Source organism: Mercenaria mercenaria, chromosome 3 (genome assembly GCF_021730395.1).
Source record: "Mercenaria mercenaria strain notata chromosome 3, MADL_Memer_1, whole genome shotgun sequence".
Lineage (NCBI taxonomy): Eukaryota > Metazoa > Mollusca > Bivalvia > Venerida > Veneridae > Mercenaria > Mercenaria mercenaria.
In genome coordinates this window covers 31,565,955-31,585,890 of record NC_069363.1, presented here as the reverse complement: position 1 = coordinate 31,585,890, position 19,936 = coordinate 31,565,955, and the positions used below count along the sequence as shown (strand labels likewise).

General features: G+C 35.2%; 1 protein-coding gene across 15 annotated transcripts in view; it reads right to left on the bottom strand.

Moving 5' to 3' along the window:
• Positions 1-19,936, bottom strand: part of LOC123525167 (KN motif and ankyrin repeat domain-containing protein 2-like) — a 76,240-nt gene that overhangs the window by 39,460 nt on the left and 16,844 nt on the right. For 4 of the 15 annotated variants that reach the window (XM_045303989.2, XM_045303987.2, XM_045303986.2 and 1 more), the window contains exon 1: positions 514-808. The exons of 1 other annotated variant lie outside the window; for it this stretch is intronic. The gene's annotated coding sequence lies outside the window, so the exon portion shown is untranslated. Of the gene's footprint in view, positions 1-513; positions 811-15,667; positions 15,941-19,936 lie in introns of those variants that run through there. 10 more of the 15 variants (XR_006681412.2, XM_045303980.2, XM_045303991.2 and 7 more) reach the window with 6 other exon arrangements.

Below are 19,936 nucleotides of genomic sequence, written 5' to 3'. Positions count from 1 at the left end.
GTTTCAAAGCAAAAGCTTTGATAGTTTAGGAGAAAAGTTGACCTAAACATAAAACTTAACCAAGAAATCTGATATTTTCTAAGTACAAAAGGGGCCATAAATCTTGCAAAAAGCAAGATGGAGTTATGTTTCTTGCTATAGAGGGTCAGCTTATGATGGTGAACAAGTATTCCAAGTTTCAAAGCAATAGCTTTGATAGTTTAGGAGAAAAGCTGACCTAAACATAAAACTTAACCAGGCAACGCCGACGCAGACGCCGACGCCGACGCCGACAACCGCTCAAGTGATGACAATAACTCATCATTTTTTTTCAAAAAATCAGATGAGCTAAAAAAGATGAATTTAATGTTTCTATATTTAGCCAAATTGTTTTTTTTTTGTAGACAATGTGGTAATTGTACCAAAGTCTAAAGTTGTGCATTATAATTATTTTAAATGAAATGATTGCAGCACAACAACAATCATACAGATTAAGTTAAAGGACTGTTATATCTCCACCTACATTCAGTTTACCTAATTTAGCTGTATCTCCAAAACACTTGTAACAAATCCATCTCTTTTCAAAACAAATGTTTCTCTCATTACAATCTTAAACCCACTTGATACAGGTATGTAATATCTCTCTGTAATAACAAACGATCACTTGATAGTAAGTACTTTTGTTTGGATGTACATACACAGCTATTTAACCTTATTTAAATAGTTATGGTAAATTTCTTGATTGCGCGCCCAATATTTTCCTTAACTAATCCTTATCCAGATAATCCTACTCGGCTATTTAAAGTGGGAATTAAATTCTACTATCTATTTAGCATAGCTGGTCTGCATTGAATTTCGAACAATCCCATCCACCTATGCAAATTACATGTAAAATAACTTTACTATTAATGTTACACGCCAGCCAGTAAATATTCAACATCGTTATATTAACTGGATTTGTTAAGTAAGTGAAAGTGCTCTCACTATGCCGTAAAGTAGACGTGGTAATCACCTGTCAATACCAACTGGCCAAAATGTCCGAAACAGTCAATTACCCAAAATATCTCTGCTGTCATAGGTGTTATTATGGTGAAAATGATCAGAGATCTCCATCTTAATGACAGGCACTTGTTCAAATTTATTCACAAAGGTAGGGCTCAAAATCTTGTCTCTATAAAAGGATCATATACTGGTACTGAAATGTTAAAAACTGACTCTACAGTCACAAAAAAATGTCAGTGATTGAATCCACTCCCAGTAAACAGATGAATCTCAGCCAAAATTTCATCTATCAAATTCTCTTAAATAACGAGAATGATATACAAGAGGGCCAAAATGGCCCTATATCGCTCACCTGTTATCATTGCACTTAAGGACAAGAAGGATCCAAAACATGCTCTCTGCACGTCATTTCAATGAGGTGAATATTTGTGTCAGGTTTCTTTGAAATCCTTCAAGGTGTTCAAGAGTTACAGAGCGGAAGGGAAATTGCTAACCAACAGACAGACAGACGGACACCGAGGCGATAACATAATACATCCCTTCAGGCATATAAAAAGGAATCGAGATCTTATGGTGATACAAGTTGTGCGCAAATTTGGTTAAAATCAAATTGTTGTAAAGTTGGATTTTTACAACATAATGTTACATAATACATAGTTTCAGTATTGCATAATATCATCTAACAGTCTAATATTTCATCATAAATGTTTGTACTTACAAATAGTATGGTATTTTAAGTTTTGAAAGCAAAGACTTTAGCTAGGCTATTAAGGGCATTCAGCTAGTCTATTAAAGACTGCTGATTTACCTAGACAGATCATTCAGTTCAGTATATTCATTTGATACTTTATTATTGCTTATTTACTTCATAGTCATCAGTACTTTCAGTTTATCTTTACTGCAACAAACTGCAACTGATATTACATATTTTCATTTTGTATTTACATCAGCTATTTTTAGTAAGACCAGTTATGAAAGAACTTTGAGCTACTTTTAGATTATAGACAAAGAGCTTACATAAACATTGTCAAGGTCATAGCTGATATGTACGATAAATGTTGAATGGCTTATCAGAAAAATGCTGACCAATCAGAATGTACTTTACATCCTTCATGGTTGAATGCATTCTGGAAGAGTTTACCTCAGTAGAATTTCAGAGCCATTTCTTCACTCTGTAAGGAATTTTTGGACTGAAAACATCTAAATCAAAGGCCTGAAGGGCCTGAGTCGGCTAATGATTGATGTACTGACAGTATAGTCTACCAGTTTCAGTTTGTTTTTAGTTTTTTTCTTAAAATTTCATAACACATCTCGATATTTACCCAAAATATTATATCCGGATACGATTACACTTTTCTCCAGTTTCAACAATATATTTTACAAATTGTGATGATACGAAGACATTTAGCAGCAATTGGCAGTATCTGACATTGAAGTTTACGGTTAAATTACCTCTTATTTAAATCTTTTCATAAAAAAGTTGTTTCGTTTCGTGAAAGCATCCAAACATAGACGATCTACTTTCGATTTCAAAAACTACAAGAAAATACAATTTAATGTTTCGCTGATTTGTTTATTTCTCGAAAAATAAGAAAATCATTTTTAATATCTGTAGTAACTAAACACACCAGTAAGGCCAGCATTTTTTAATTTTCTGGTTTACCGGAGCGCCGACCCTATTTTTTGACAAAACAAAATAAAAATAAAAGTGATTTTCAGTACTTTTATTTTCATTTTATCCGCCGACCGTCCATAATTGCTGCTGCCAAAAATAAAAGTTTAACTGTAAGGTAGAGGTTTTTAATCAAGATCAGCAGACGCATGAAAATGGCGGCCTCCATGAATGTAAACTGTGTGAAATTAAACAGGAAATATATACAAGTTAACAGACAATAATCTTTGGAATAAGTTTGCAGAGATAACAAGTATTGTAAGTAAACTGGATCTGAGTAGAAATTACAGAACCTAAAGCTCAACATAGGAATAATCACATACGAAAAATGACCTTCACTATCAATGCTGTCCAGATGTTGGAAAATCTGGCGTATCACATGTACGAGATTTGTTGTCTGTATATTATAATTGGACAACGATCAAATTCATGTGGGACTGTCAGAAAAATACCACATTTGATAAAAAGAAAAGAAGAAAAGAAACCAAAGAAATGGCAAAATGGAAGAGCAAAAGTGAGTATCAACTTGCTAAACACATTTTTTTTTACTTTGAAGTCTTGGGGGTTGGAGTAGAAAAAATAACTAATACTATAATTTTCAGTAGTTCTGTTCAAAACAAAGTGCATTTCAATGTAAAATGACACATGTCCCTGCAAATGCTTGACAAAGATACAAATGTACATGTGATAAAAAAAATTCAAACTTCATGTAATCGAAATAATTGGACAGTCAGATTAATGGTTGTTTAATATTTTTACAGGCAATCTAATCCGAGTGGAGATATTTCTCATATGAAAAGATTATCTCAATATTTCCTAGATCGTGTCAAATTAGTTTGACTAAAGTTCTAGCCAGGTACTGTAACTCGAAAGATAATTATCAAACATGAAACTCGCAGCAATATTCTCATGAGTCCTGTTCACTTGAAGTATACCGATAAAATCTGTAAGAAGACCCTTTGAAAGTATGTTTTGGACAAACATTCAGACACTGTATGCCACATGTGCCTTCGACACTAAGGAACACATAATGACATATTCAGTAATAAATGTTTTTTCGGACTCATAACTTACTAAGTCCAAGTCCCATCTCAGTGACGAATCTTATAAATATCCGATACTGTTGTTTGAACATCTACCGATAAGGTTGTTATTTTGTACACATTTTAGCTGAACCAAAATTCAGATTGTTTTGACTTGTCGTACAATATAGGTGGCAGTGACAATCGGCAAAATATAAAACAATATTTAAGCCACTAAAACTTAACCAAAGCCATTTACTTTTAAAGCCAGTTTATCAATTTGTAATTTTTGCTTTCTAGTATGACATGCCTGTCTTTTAAGACGTTTTATCTAAGGCCAATTAATATGCAGGATGCAGACCTAAAATAGTCATTGAATATCCCCATTCTAATAGCAGTTTTTATTCATGTTTATATAATAAACATTATGTCATGTTCTTATGATATGTCAACTGTGGTATCTGTATATTTTATTATGAAAAACCACAAGACTTAGTATATTTTTACTACAAAATAGATACATACAAAAACACAAATAATACATATCTTGGTGACTTTGAAAATTGCATTATTCATACAAGCTACACATAAAGAAAACAACAGTATACTGAGATGATGAGATATAAACCAGTTCAGAATAGTTCATTTGTGAGTGTGTATGCAATTTAAGCTTGCAAGCTTTCGTTTTCTGTGGTTTACAAAAAATAAAAGATTGTATCCTTTTGGACGTTTTATATTTATTTATTTGGTCAACTCCTCAAAATTGGGATTTTTATTTTTATTTTTATTTGTCCCCCCCCCCCCCCCCCCCCCCGACCCAAACTTTTTGAAAAATCTCCCGTAAACCAGAAAATAAAAAAATGCTGGCCTAAGAGCTTCTTCTTCCGATAATTTATCCATTTACTGACTGCAAAATTCAACCCATGCAAAGTTTATAGAAATCATACGATGCGTGTATACGTTCAATGTGGAAGAATTAAGGCTGATCGGCTATGTTACCTAACGCATCCAGACGATTCAGATTTTGTTTTTAAAAAAGCATTGTGTGCATTTCTGTAGTTTTATATACGTTTTTATATGCTTAGAAATTATTAGACATGCGTATTTGCATTATTTCTATACGTAATTTACGCTAATACGCATCTAATCTGGAGCCCTGTGGAACTATTTTTTTGTCTTTCGCTGGATGTTACGCAAGCTTTGTAAGCCTGCGCAATTCATAAAATGCACATTTATGCTTAATGAGTTACATTCGAGTATTGCACAATTACAAGTCATAAATATGACAGATTACATCGTATATTGGTCATAGCAAAGGAAATTGACACAACTTAACTTCATTCATGCAGTGAACTGTTTGAAGTTTGAGAAATCTAATGGAACTACATCCCTTCACTGTGTTATTTGGTCCATTTAGAGAATCGCTGAACAGCAAGGACTCGTCAAAACGCTTTCAGCGTTTAGCCGACTCAAAAACTCTTTTAGGGTTTAGTAGTTAATAATTAATTAATTTTGTATTTATTTTTGGCTATTTATTTAACCTAAGATTTTTACTAAATTCATTGTAACTTTTCTCTAAATTAGTAAGTAATTTTCTTTAATTAAGTAACTTAAATTCTATTGTTTTAACAGCAATTATTTCAGATTTTCATCTTTAAATACTTCAGTAAATATTGGTAATTAATTTATATTGCTGTTATTTTTAGGCACAGAGTCATAAAAGTACAGAGTCACAAAATTCATTTCGATACTTAATAATACCATTTATTGAGATTATTATTTACTTTCTGACAGAACTTTAAGAACTTCATCTTTTCATTCAATAAGCTGATTTGTCATCTTTATCAGTATTTTTGGCATTTTTCTAACTTGTATATTTAGATCACTTTGTAAAATATTAGTTTAGAAAGATAAGTAAAAATTTGGTTGGATTTCAAATTTATTCAGTATTTGTGTTTTTATTTTCCCTTTCTAAGTAAAGGGTGGTGTCATCCTGACGTGTCAGTAATTCTGACGTAATAGTTTACTACTAGTAATCTGCTAACCACTGCTTCCAAGCAAACTATTAAACGAATGTATAGACAGGCTGTTAAACAAGACAGCGGTTGTACCAAAATTTTTATTCCCCACAACAAAATCATAAATGAAGCTGCTATTGTGCAGACAAGGTCAAAATAGCTAATTCTTACCCTTTCAGGGATCATAACTCTGGAACCCATTAAGGGATCTGGCCGGTTCAAGAAAGGAACCAAGATCTTATGGTGACACAAGTTTTGTGCAATTTTGATTAAATTCAAATCATTAATGAAGCTGCTATTGTGCAGACAAGGTCAAAATAGCTAATTCTGGCCCTATCAGGGGCCATAACTCTGGAACCCATAATGGAATCTGGCCAGTTCAAGAAAGGAACCAAGATCTTGTGGTGATACAAGTTGTGTGCAAGTTTGACTAAATTCAAATCATAAATGAAGCTGCTTTTGTGCAGACAAGGTCAAAATAGCTAATTTTGACCCTTTCAGGGGCCATAATTCTGGAACCCATAATGGAATCTGGCCAGTTCAAGAAAGGAACTGAGATCTTATGGAGATACAAGTTGTGTGCAAATCTGGTTAAAACTAGAAATGTGTCCATGGGACACAGATGCCCCCACTACCACTACATGACATTAAAATGACAATTTTTTCCCGGGTCAGAGGCCATAACTCCTACAATACTCGATGAATCCAGACGCGAAACCCCAGATGCACAACTGCACATGCTGACCAACATTCCTGTAAACTTTGGTGACTCTAGGTCAAATACTTTTGGAGCTAAGCGCAACACAACATTAAAATGACCAATTTTTAACTAAGTCAGGGGCCATAACTCCTACACGACTAAATGAATCCGGATGTGAAACCCCAGGTGCACAACTGCACATGCTGACCAACATTCCTGTAAACTTTGGTGACTCTAGGTCAAATACTTTTGGAGCTACGCACGACACAACATTAAAATGACCAATTTTTAACCAAGTCAGGGGCTATAACTCCAACAAGACTGAATGAATCCAGGCGCGAAACCCCAAGTGAACAACTGCACATGCTGACCAACATTCATGTAAACTTTGGTGACTCTAGGTCAAATACTTTTGGAGCTATGCACGACACAACATTAAAATGACCAATTTTTTACTAAGTCAGGGGCCATAACTCCTACATGACTGTATGCATCCGGACACGAAACCCCAGGTGCACAACTACACATGCTGACCAACATTCCTGTAAAGTTTTGTGACTCTATGTCATATACTTTTGGAGCTAGGCGTGACACAACATTAAAATGACCAATTTTTACAAACTCAGGGGCCATAACTTCTACACGACTGAATGAATCCGGACGCGAAACCCCAGGTGCACAACTACACATACTGACCAACATTCTTGTAAAGTTCTGGGACTCTACATCAAATACTTTTGGAGCTAGGCGTGACACAACATTCTCGGGAGGACGGACGGACGGATGGAAGGACGGACAAGGGCAAATCTATATGCCCCCCCACCCAAAGTGGGGGCATAATAAAATCATAAATGAAGCTGCTTTTGTGCAGACAAGGTCAAAATACCTTATTCTGGCCCTTTTAGGGACCATAACTCTGGAACTCATAATGGAATCTGGCCAGTTCAAGAAACGAACCAAGATCTTATGGTGATACAAGTTGTGTGCAAGTTTGGTAAAAATCAAATCATAAATAAAGCTGCTTTTGTGCAGACAAGGTCAAAACAAGAGCACCGCCTTGCGGGTGCTGACGCTCATCTGATTTTTTTTGTGTAATAGAAATATTGTCCTACCCATGATTTTCTAAGTCTAAAAAGGGCCATCATTCTTGCAAAAAGCAGGATAGAGTTATGTTTCTTAATGTTCAGTGTCCACTTATGATGGTGAAAAACTGTTGCAAGTTTTAAAGCAATAGCTTTGATAGTTTATGAGAAAAGTTGACTTAAACATAATACTCAACCAAGAAAATGATTTTCTAAGTCCAAAAGGGGCAATAATTATTGCAAAAAGCCAGATGGAGTTATGTTGCTTGCTGTAAAGGGTCAGCTTATGATGGTCAACAAGTGTTGCAAGTTTCAAAGCAATAGCTTTGATAGTTTAAGAGAAAAAGTTGACCTAAACATAAAACTTAACCAAGAAATCTGATATTTTCTAAGTCCAAAAGGGGGCCATAAATCTTGCAAAAAGCAGGATGGAGTTATGTTTTCTTGCTGTACAGGGTCAACTTATGATGGTGAACAAGTGTTGCAAGTTTTAAAGCAATAGCTTTGATAGTTTAGGATAAAAGCTGACCTAAACATAAAACTTAACCTTAAAAAAAAAATTTTCTAAGTCCAAAAGGGGGCAATAAATCTTGCAAAAAGCAAGATGGAGTTATGTTTCTTGATGTACAGGTCTGCTTATGATGGTGAACAAGTATTCCAAGTTTCAAAGCAATAGCTTTGATAGTTTTGGGAGAAAAGTTGACCTAAACATAAAACTTAACCAAGAAATCTGATATTTTCTAAGTACAAAAGGGGCCATAAATCTTGCAAAAAGCAAGATGGAGTAATTTTTCTTGATGTACAGGTCAGCTTATGATGGTGAACAAGTATCCCAAGTTTCAAAGCAATAGCTTAGATAGTTTAGGAGAAAAGTTGACCTAAACATAAAACTTAACCAAGAAATCTGGTATTTTTCTAAGTACAAAAGGGCCATAAATCTTGCAAAAAGCAAGATGGAGTTATGTTTCTTGCTATACAGGGTCAGTTTAATGTGGTGAACAAGTATTCCAAGTTTCAAAGCAATAGCTTTGATAGTTTAGGAGAAAAGCTGACCTAAACATAAAACTTAACCAGGCAACGCCGACGCCGACGCCGACGCCGACAACCGCTCAAGTGATGACAATAACTCATCATTTTTTTTCAAAAAATCAGATGAGCTAATAACTATTTTTGGCCCTTTCAGGGGCCATAACTCTGGAACCCATAATGGGATCTGGCCAGTTCAAGAAAGAAACCAAGATCTTATGGTGATACAAGTTGTGTGCAAGTTTGGTTAAAATAAAATCATAAATGAAACCACTATCGTGCAGACAAGAAATTGTTGACGGACGTCCGCCCGGACTGACGACGGACGAAGGGTGATCACAAAAGCTCACCTTGTCACTATGTGACAGGTGAGCTAAACAAGAGCACCGCCTTGCGGGTGCTGACGCTCATCTGATTTTTTTTGTATAATAGAAATATTGTCCTACCCATGATTTTCTAAGTCTAAAAAGGGCCATCACTCTTGCAAAAAGCAGGATAGAGTTATGTTTCTTGATGCACAGTGTCCACTTAGATGGTGAAAAACTGTTGCAAGTTTTAAAGCAATAGCTTTGATAGTTTTATGAGAAAAGTTGACTTAAACATAATATTCAACCAAGAAAATGATTTTCTAAGTCCAAAAGGGGCAATAATTATTGCAAAAAGCAGATGTGTTATGTTGCTTGCTGTACAGGTCAGCTTATGATGGTGAACAAGAGTTGCAAGTTTAAAAGCAATAGCTTTAATAGTTTAAGAGAAAAAGTTGACCTAAACATAAAACTTAACCAAGAAATCTGATATTTTCTAAGTCCAAAAGGGGCCATAAATCTTGCAAAAAGCAGGATGGAGTTATGTTTCTTGCTGTACAGGGTCAGCTTATGATGGTGAACAAGTGTTGCAAGATTTAAAGGAATAGCTTTCGATAGTTTAGGATAAAAGCTGACCTAAACATAAAACTAACCAGAAAACTGATTTTGTAAGTCCAAAAGGGGCCATAAATCTTGCAAAAAGCAAGATGGAGTTATGTTTCTTGCTATACAGGGTCAGCTTATGATGGTGAACAAGTATTCCAAGTTTCAAAGCAATAGCTTTGATAGTTTAGGAGAAAAGCTGACCTAAACATAAAACTTAACCAGGCAACGCCGACGCCGACGCCGACGCCAACAACCGCTCAAGTGATGACAATAACTCATCATTTTTTTTCAAAAAATCAGATGAGCTAAAAAGAATCAAATGTATGATAAATGAACATGACTGATTCAATGAAAAGAATCATGCAAAATGTACATGAAAATATTACTTTCCATGGACAATTGACAGAATTTTAAGCTGCAATGCAGATACTTCTGTTCTGCAATACCATAGTTTTTTGCCCATGCATAATGTCCATGATTTCTAAACAACAGATCAGAAAATTTCAGCATTTGTATTGTTAAACTTGATAAACCATTTTTACTTTTGACCCATAATATATTAAGTGAATACATTATTAAACATTGAACTAGTCATATTTTCAGAGACCGGATACATCATTATCGACTGCCTGGGCTATAAGTTGTTCAAATATTGACAAATGTATTAGAAATCAAACCAAGTTTGCATTTGATGGTAATAATGTTAACAGAAGCATATATATTTTACATTAAAATGGCAATATAACATTTTATGGTACCATTAACTGTATAACCCAAGTCCAAATATATCTGACACATAAAAGTTGAAAATTTATTACAAAGAGGCAATCTAAAGGCCTTGTCATAAAATTTTACAACAATTGTTGCGGTCAAGAAAATAAAAACAGGTTTTATACATCACAAGCAATTTCTTCAACATTATCTTTAATCTTTCATAGTAACTTTAACCTTTAGCCTGCTGGTGGCAGATGAATTTGCCTTTGCGACCAGCGCAGACCAAGATCAGCCTACACATCCTGTTCGCTATGCAGTCAGTAAATTTCAGTGAACACCCCTTCGAACAATAAATGGTACTGCCAAGATTGGATGATGGACCAGTCCATGTTAGAAATTTAGAAGGGTGAAGGTTAAACCACTTACAACAAGTTACAATGTATCCAACAAGGAAGAGATAGTGGAGGATATGAACCAGTGGATGTTCCCGTTCAACCCCATGGTGTTCCATGAGTAGAAGTGTGATGTATGTTGTTTTAGATATGTACAAAATTAATAGAGATTTATTTCTGCAAGAACTTCTGTAAATGATATAATCCTGGTGCTGTGCACTTCCTTTAACTACGGTTTACACTAACTGCATGTTTCAATGAAATCGCTTCAGTACTCTAGGAGTGAACCTTAAGACAATGAAAGACAAGAAACACGGAAATTCCACGAAAACCAGGTAACTGCATCACGCCAACAGGTTCTTTAAAAATAATGGTCATATCAGGGTTTTTTCTTTCTGATTTGGGAACATAGCCTATACCCCCAATATTGGGAATTTTGACGCATAAATGTTCCAAATTGGAAAATATTTAGTCCCATAGGATATAGTAAGGATGTGTTTAAGCACTTTCTCAAACACTTGTTTCACACTGTACAACCTCTAACATACTTCCATTACAAAATTGTCTATAATTTGGTCAATGTTTGTGCAATTTTGATGATTTTTTTTTTTCAGAATGTAGACTGGGAATTTTTGCACTCATTTTGGCATTGGGAATATAGCCCAATAACGGCTATAAAAACGGCCGAAAAAAAAAAACCTGCATATTCTATTATACATATATTTTTTATTATAACTATGACCATATTTTTCTATTTTTAGTTACCCAATGGCATTAAAATGACCTTTTTGTCTCGAAAAAAAAAGGAAAAAAGGAAAAAAATGTTTTGGATCTCAGTGAGATTTGAACCGATAGCCTTCCGTTCCACAGCATAAAAATCTATTTTTTATTTCAAATATGACCCCATTTTTCTATTTTTAGCTACAATGACCTTGTCCCTGATCCAAGTGACCTCAAATACATTCCCAACCTTTTGTATTAGATAAAAGCTATCTACACACTAAGTATACTGACAATAAGTGTACCAAAACTAAAGATATTGAGTGTAAGCCATTTTTCTATTTTTAGTAACAGTGACCCCAAATATCATTTAAAGTGAATTTTTCAGTTAAGCTTGCTGTACACAAAGATTGGAGGCAGTAAGTAGATCCAAACTAAACTTATAAAGCGAAAACCACTTTTTGATGATCACTTTGAGAAAACAATATACTTTTAGAGGAAAAAAAAATCTATTTTTAGTAACTGTGACCTTGACCTTGACCAAATGGCATTTAAATGACCTTATCTAAAAAAAAAAAATAGAAAAAAAGAAAAAAATTTCTTTTTGGATCTCGGTATGATTTGAACCGACGCCCTTCTGTCACACTATTTAAAAGTAGCTTTTGGCCCAACATTGACTTGTATGAAAACTGAACCAATTTCCAAGTCCAAAAAGGGCCATAATTCAGCTAAAATAGTTGACAGAGTTATGTATACTTGGCTAAAGATAAAGTAAGTAAGTAAGTAACGACTTTATTTATAGTGGATGACATATTTGGCAGAGCCAATTTACAATATGGTCCACTGTATAAATATGTACAAGTACAATAAACATGATTATAAACAATAATGAGAGAAAAATTTTACCAAACATGACAGCAACTGTCATGATATAATCCATAACTACAATTACAACAAAATTATATACATGTGTAAACAAACAAAAATATCCTGACATACATTAAAAGCAGGGCTCCGGAAATTTTGATAACTCAATCGGTCCGAAACGAAAATCCTGACATTGGCGTTACCCCACCCACCGCATTCCCAATATTACATATTTTGTAAAACTTGATAGGGTAAAGAAATAAGCATGTCATGCACTCAAAATGAGTTACCAGTCAACGCGCGTTACCATACAATGAAGACAGTTATTCAGTGTTATGTGTGATCGTTACTTTGTTTAAGTTTCGATGTTTTTCCGAGATAATACGAGGCATTGACACCGTGTGCGTAACTAGTCTAAAAGCCAACGCACGTGACTTCGATACCGTATACACGGCAGATACTTTGTGATGTTTCCTCATTCTTTGACGGAATTCTATAAAATACAATGCGTCAAAGTGAGTTACACGACACATATTCTCTGCTAAACAGCCTCAGTATTTAAAGAATACTCTGCCGCGGACCGAATGTGTACATTATTTGAACGCCGAGATCGAATTTCCCGCATATATAGTACCAAAACGTCACGCGGGTTGGCCACGGATATTTCATTTCACTTACGTTGTACTTCAATAAGCAACTACATTTTATAAAGTTATATGTTCTCTTCTGATGTAAACAAAATTTCATTTTGAAACGTTTTTTAAAAGACCAATTTGATATACAGTGCCACTCCGGTTATCTTTATCATTCGTGGTTGCCCGTCCATTTTTTCTTTTTTGTACAGTCTGGTTGCAAAGACAATTTTCTGCATTTGTTTCAACTGGAGCCCCAACAAATGAATCATGTATTTTTTTCAAATCAAGTAATTATAAAAATTATTTTATTGGTTTTCCGTGTGATGTCTCATTAAATCAAAGACCTATAATGTACAATTATAGCTCTTTGATTAAATGCAGCGACCATTTGTTTGTTACCGTGATCAAACATAGCCTTTTGAAATAAACCATCCGTCGGATTCTAAATAAAAGAAGTGGATCCCCGTCGAAATGATTTGGATCCAGTCAGAAACATTAGGAAACCAGTCAAAAATGTTTAATACACCGCAGTTGGCTGTCTGCAAACATTAAGATGTGCCGCGCGAGCACTGATTGCGTCACACGCTAATTACGGACCGATTATCAAAGTGACAATCAGACCTATTGACACGTTTATTGATTATCTGAAGGTGCGACCAACAATTTCCTACTTGGCAGGTGATTGTGTATTGAGATATCAGACCGAAATTTTTCTTTTCTCCATTTTTACGGGACCGATTTTTTTCATTTTTTCACTTCACGAATCGGTCTGAAAAGTCAAAAATCGGTCCAAAACCGACAAACCGGCAAATTTCTGAAGCCCTGATTAAAAGTCTGTACATCTAGAAACTTAAAGAATTTGGTAGGCAGTATTTCCTGATAGTAATTTTGGTTGAGAAAAGTGCCACTGAAGATAGGATTGTTTGAATTTTGCAAGAGTGTCAGATGATCTTATACGATTTTATTCCAGATTGTGGATCCAGAGTAGCTCAAAGATTTACGAAAAAATTCTATTCTTGGTTTTGGTACCTTTAGTTCATTGTTTTGATTTGATCTCAGTTCGCAATCAATGTTGGTTTGGGTGGTTAAATTTTGAAGTAAGATAGTCAAGGCGATTGAATATTTATTGATTTATATACTATGATAGACTTTTTGTATTTTATTTTGTCAGGAAATGTCATCCATTTCAGTTCAAGAAATAATTCTGATGATGGAGCATTGAAATCTTTGTTGAGAATAATTCTTGCAGCAGTTTTTGGAATTTTAGAACAGTTTTTTAATAGCTCATCATTGCGGGTTCCCCCAAATGTACAGCAATAATCAAAGTGTTGGTAGAATGAAGGCATTGTAAAATAACTTTCGTGAATGTAAGCTTAGGTATTTTTTTTATAGTAAGAGAAGATATAAATTGGTTTATTACATTTTTTGGGGTTTGTTCAACTTGAATTTCCAGTTTAGGTGTTCATCAACATGAATTCCTAATAATTTCTCATTTGAGAAGTATGACAGTGGTTGACCTAGCATTTGTATATTGTTAGATCTTGTGTGCTCTTTTATTTTGTTGTTGTTATAGGAAGCAGTGATATACATAGCTTTAGTTTTTGATATGTTTGGAAGCATCGAGTTGCTTTTGCACCATTTGTCAACAATATCAACGTTTGTCTGCAGTGTATTGTGTACCTCCATTACTGTTTTACCAAACACAGACATTGTAGTATCATCTGCAAACATGTCAACAGACGACTTGTTTGTGTGCAATGGTAGGTCATTGATATAGAGTATAAACAGTATCGGACCGAGAACAAAGCCTTGATGATAAGCAAGTGTTCAAAGTTTCAAAGCCACGTTAAATAGTTTTGACAAAACGTGGACTTGTACAAAAACTTAACCAATATCAAAGTCAAAAAAGGGCCATAATTCAGCCAAAATATTCAACACAGTTATGTACTGTAGCCTACAGATGGATATCATGATTATAAAGAAGTGATCAAAGTTTCAAGCCATATGTCAAGCAGTTTACACAAAATATAAACTGGTACGCAAAAATTTAACCAAGATTATAAGGGGCCATAATTCAGACAAAATCCTTGATGGAGCTATGTACTCTTGCCTAGAACTGGACATGGTGATGGTACATAAGTGTTGAAAGTTTCAAAGCTTTATCTCAAAAGGTTTTGTCAAAATGTAGACTGGTACGAAAAAATTAACCAAGGTGTGACGCCGGCGCCAACGCTGTGGTGTGTAGGATAGCTCTACTTATTCTTTGAATAGTCGGGCTAAAAATGCAAAACAGAGTTATGGAACCTGTACAATGCAAGTTAGCTCATCACAGTGAATAGTAGAGCTATTAAAAATAATGCTATAGAAGACTAAATGTAGCAAAATCAAAGGACCATAACTCAGTGAAAACCATCAAACCTCCTGTTGGCATTGAAGCTTTCCCTGCAGGTGATTTTTGAGATGAATGTAAGACGAGAATCTCTGTATAGACTTTATGTCTAAAGAACAAAGAGCCATAACTCAGTCCAAAAATTGTTGCACCATAAAATCTATAACAAATGTGCAGCAAGGCTTCATACTGATCATTCCTAAGTTTCATTCAAATTCATCCAAAAGAATAGAAGTAATCCAGAAAAAAAATATTCAAAAATTACCATTAAAGAGCTATAACTCTGCAATAAACATCATGCCAGGACATGCATCCTTTCTTGGTAGTGAAGCTTCCTGCAGAGTTTCAAAGAATTCCAGAAAGTGGTTTCTGAGAAATAGCTCAGAAAAGAATGTCAGGATGGACACAAAAATATATGGACAAAGCAATAAATTTAATCATGCTCCCCTAAAAATTGGAGAGGAGCATAAAATAGAATAAAATTCCTTTGATGTAACTATATATTATGAAAATCTTAAAATCAACATAAGTGAATTACCTATACCTGGTACAGTTTATGATTTTTATTATTATATCACAGCTTCAGGCAAACCTTTGTCAAGAAATCAACATCATTTGGATATAGTTCAACAATCTTCACAGCAAACTTTAAATCCTCAGTTTAATGAATACAACGAAATATGTATAAAATCCTTAACATTGCTTTTTCTATACTCCATTCTTAGATTTCCAGCAAAAAATACAACTTTAGAGTATTGAAAATGACAATGGTTGCATCATTTAAAAACTCCACCCTACAGTAGAATTTCACCCTAGAGATACACTATCTACACCACTGAATCATTTAATCAATGCCAGTATTCACCAACATGCACAATAATCCTTTGATGCAGGGAAACAGCTGGCAATTGTTTCAAATGAGCTGCTCATTAAACAAACAAATCAAAGACAAATCCACCCACAGTTTGTATCAAATGCGAGGACATTTATATGCAGCAATTTTCTCGCAGTGTAAGGGTCTTTAATCCCAGTTAATTTTCACTTCCGAAAAAAAACCTCTTAACAATTTAACTGGACCATGGCAGTTGATTACAGTGTGCAAAATGTTTTTGTCCATCATATATAATTAATTAAACTGCTACACACAGGCTCTCCACCTATTTCCCTCAGGCTCCATGGTAAAATGATACATTCACTTTCTGGCAGGCTTGCCTATGCAGTCCTGTCTTTTTTCTACTTAATGATCACATAAACACAGTAGGTTTACCTGACAGATCTCATTTGTTAAAAGATGTTACAAATAAAGTATGAACAAATAAATGGTACATTTAATGTAAAAATATTTTCTTGTTTCATCAGCGGTGATATCATATATAAGTGAATTGAAAATAACCTAACATACCATACTTTTATCTATTTTGTTTGCCTTAAAGCAATTCTTTCACATATTATACGTAAAAATGAAATTAACTAAAAACTTCTTAAATGGGGGCTTTTAACATATACATAAGGGCAGTCCACAAGGCTACTGGTACTTACATTATAGGATATTGCATGAGTGTCTTTTCATATTGAATTAATTAAACAAGTGGAATAAAATAACAAAATGTAAGGCTCTGCCGAGCATTTTATCAATTTTATACAAGTATAACAAGTTAATGAAGTATTGCCATGCAATACAAAGTCCCCTACTGGAAGGCACATATATAATATTAGTCCACATAAAACTCTTTGTCAGGTAGAGATAGCTTAAAATACACCTAAAAATTGGATGTAACATGCATGTTGTACCATAGAAAAGTGGTCTCGATTTTTCCTTACGGCCAGTAATAAAAAGTTACAATATAAGCTATTTATAGTAACCTTGACCTCTCAACTAAGGGCACAAGTTTTGCGCATGACACGTTGTCTCATGCAGGGGAACATTTATGGCAAGTAATATTGTAATCCCTTGATGGATGACAGAATTCTGGACTGGACAGGAAAAAAAACCTATTGACCTTTGACCTCCAATTGTGACCTTGACCTTTGAGCTAGGGGTCCGGGTTTTGCGCATGACTTCGTCTCATCATGGGGAACATCTGTGCCAAGTATTATTAAAATCCCTTCATGGATGGCAGAGTTATGGACCCAACAGGAAAAAAACCCTGTGGACCTTTGACCTCCAATTGTGACCTTGACCTTTAAGCCAGGGTTGTGGGTTTTGCGCACGACACATCGTCCCATCATGGGGAACATTTATGACAAGTAATATAATAATTTTAATTACCTTGATGGATGACTGAGTTCTGGACCAGACAGGAAAAAAAAACTATTGACCTTTGACCTCCAACTGTGACCTTGACCTTTAAGCCAGGGGTCCGGGTTTTGTGCATGACACGTCGTCTCATCATGGGGAACATTTGTGCCAAGTAGTATTAAAATCCCTTAACGAATAACAGAGTTAAGGACCGGACACGAAACAGACCCTGTTCATGCTATGTTAACATTTGACTGCCAAGTGTGACCTTGACCTTTGAGCTAGGGGTCTGAAAGTTGCGCATGACACATCGTCTTATTATGAGGTACATTTGTGCCAAGTAATATTAAAATCCCTTCATGGGTGGCAGAGTTATGGACCGGACAGGAAAAAAGCCCAGTTGACATTTGACCTCCAATTGTGACCTTGACCTTTGAGTCAAGGGTCCGGGTCCGGACATTTCAAATGTCAGAAATTAAACAGCAGCCACACAGCGAGAGTAAACTTGTCTAGGAAGGGACCTAATGTCTGCTGTAAATTTTGGTAGGTCAGTTTTTCTGGGGATTGAACGCTCAACATTTTCTGGTCAAAAATGGATGTCTTATTCTCCACATTTGAAAAACTTATTTGATTATATAACAGTTGTCTTGCCATCTGGTATTACTATGCTACATTGTGTTATATGTCATGTCACATGCTCTTATGGGCCCTGAATTTATCAATAAACTTGAAACTTGTTTATTTCAACACCAACAAAAATTCCCCTTTTCTTAGTTTTACAGCGTTTTTTCCCCCTCCAAAGGGCACTGACCCGCTTCTCCTAAAAGTAAAAACAAGAGGGCCATGAAGGCCCTGTATCGCTCACCTGACCTATTGACCTAAAGATCATCAAGATTAACATTCTGACCAAGGTTCATTATGATATGTCATAAATGTGGCCTCTAAATTCTTAACTAGCTTTTCCTTAGATTTGACCCGGTGACCTAGTTTTTGACCCGACATGACCCAGATTCGAACTTGACCTAAAGATCATCAAGATTTACATTCTGACTAAGTTTGATGAAGATACAGTCATAAATGTGGCCTCTAGAGTGTTAACAAGCTTTTCCTTTGATTTGACCTAGTGACCTAGTTTTTGACCATATCTGACCCAGATTTGAACCTGACCTATAGATTGTCAAGATTAACATTCAGACCAAGTTTCATTACGATATGGTCATAAATGTGGCCTCTAAAGTGTTAACTACATTTTCCTTTGATATGACCCGGTGACGTAGTTTTTGACCCAACATGACCCAGATTCAAACTGGACCTTGAGATCATCAAGATTAACATTCTGATCAAGTTTCATGAAGATACAGTCATAAATGTGGCCTCTACAGTGTTAACAAGCTTTTCCTTTGATTTGACCTGGTGACCTAGGTTTTGATCCCAGATGACCCAATATCGAATTCGCCCAAGATTTTATTGAGGGTAACATTCTGACTAAGTTTCATTAAGAATGGGCAAAAACTATGACCTCTAGAGTGTTAACAAGCTTTTCCTTTGGTTTGACCTGGTGACCTAGTTTTTGAACACAGATGACCCAGTATCGAACTCGTCCAAGATTTTATTGAGGGTAACATTCTGACTAAGTTTCATTAAAATTGGGCCAAAATTGTGACCTCTAGAGTGTTAACAAGCTTTTCCTTTTATTTGACCTGGTGACCTAGTTTTTGATCCCAGATGACCCAATATCGAACTCATCCAAGATTTTATTGAGGGTAACATTCTGACCAAGTTTCATTAAGATTGGGCCAAAACTGTGACCTCTAGAGTGGTAACAGTCAAATTGTTGACAACGACGGACGGACGACGGACACAGGGCGATCACAAAAGCTCACCTTGAGCACTTTGTGCTCAGGTGAGCTAAAAACACCATTAACATTGTAAACAAACAATCTGATAGCAGGGGTCTAGCTAAGTCCAATTTTTTGGGAGAAGTCACTTCTCCCTCAAGCTGATTTAGGGAGAAGTGGGGAGACTTTAGGGAGAAGTGGGAAGACTTTTCCTACCGCAAGGTGATTGATTCGAAAGGTGGCTGTAATTTTCTTGTTTCTAGGTAAAGAACATTGATGTGACCATTCATTTTCTTAGTTAGATCATTTCCCATACAGTGGTTATTGTTCCATTACAAAATTCTGAAAAAAGTCGTTTTCAAAAATCAAGCTGGTGCTGTAAATGTAACCCGCCAAATTTTGGTTATATTTTGTATGTAGTGTTTATTGTTAACACCGAGTCACCAACTCGGTGAATGTTAGTATCTCACTCGAATAAAACTGAAAGTAAACTGTGTAAACTAGAAATATATAATTCAAATCAATTCATCAATGGAAGTCAATTTAAGGTATTTAATACATTACACGTCGTTCTTTTATCATAGATAGCAAATAATATTCCAATTAATCGCATGGGTAATCAGCAGTTTCTTTATAAAACAATGTTTTTTGCACTCGAACATGTTGACAATTAAACGCTAAGTGTCAAAGACGTAACTGCGGCGTTAATTAGCTGAACACAATCGACTCT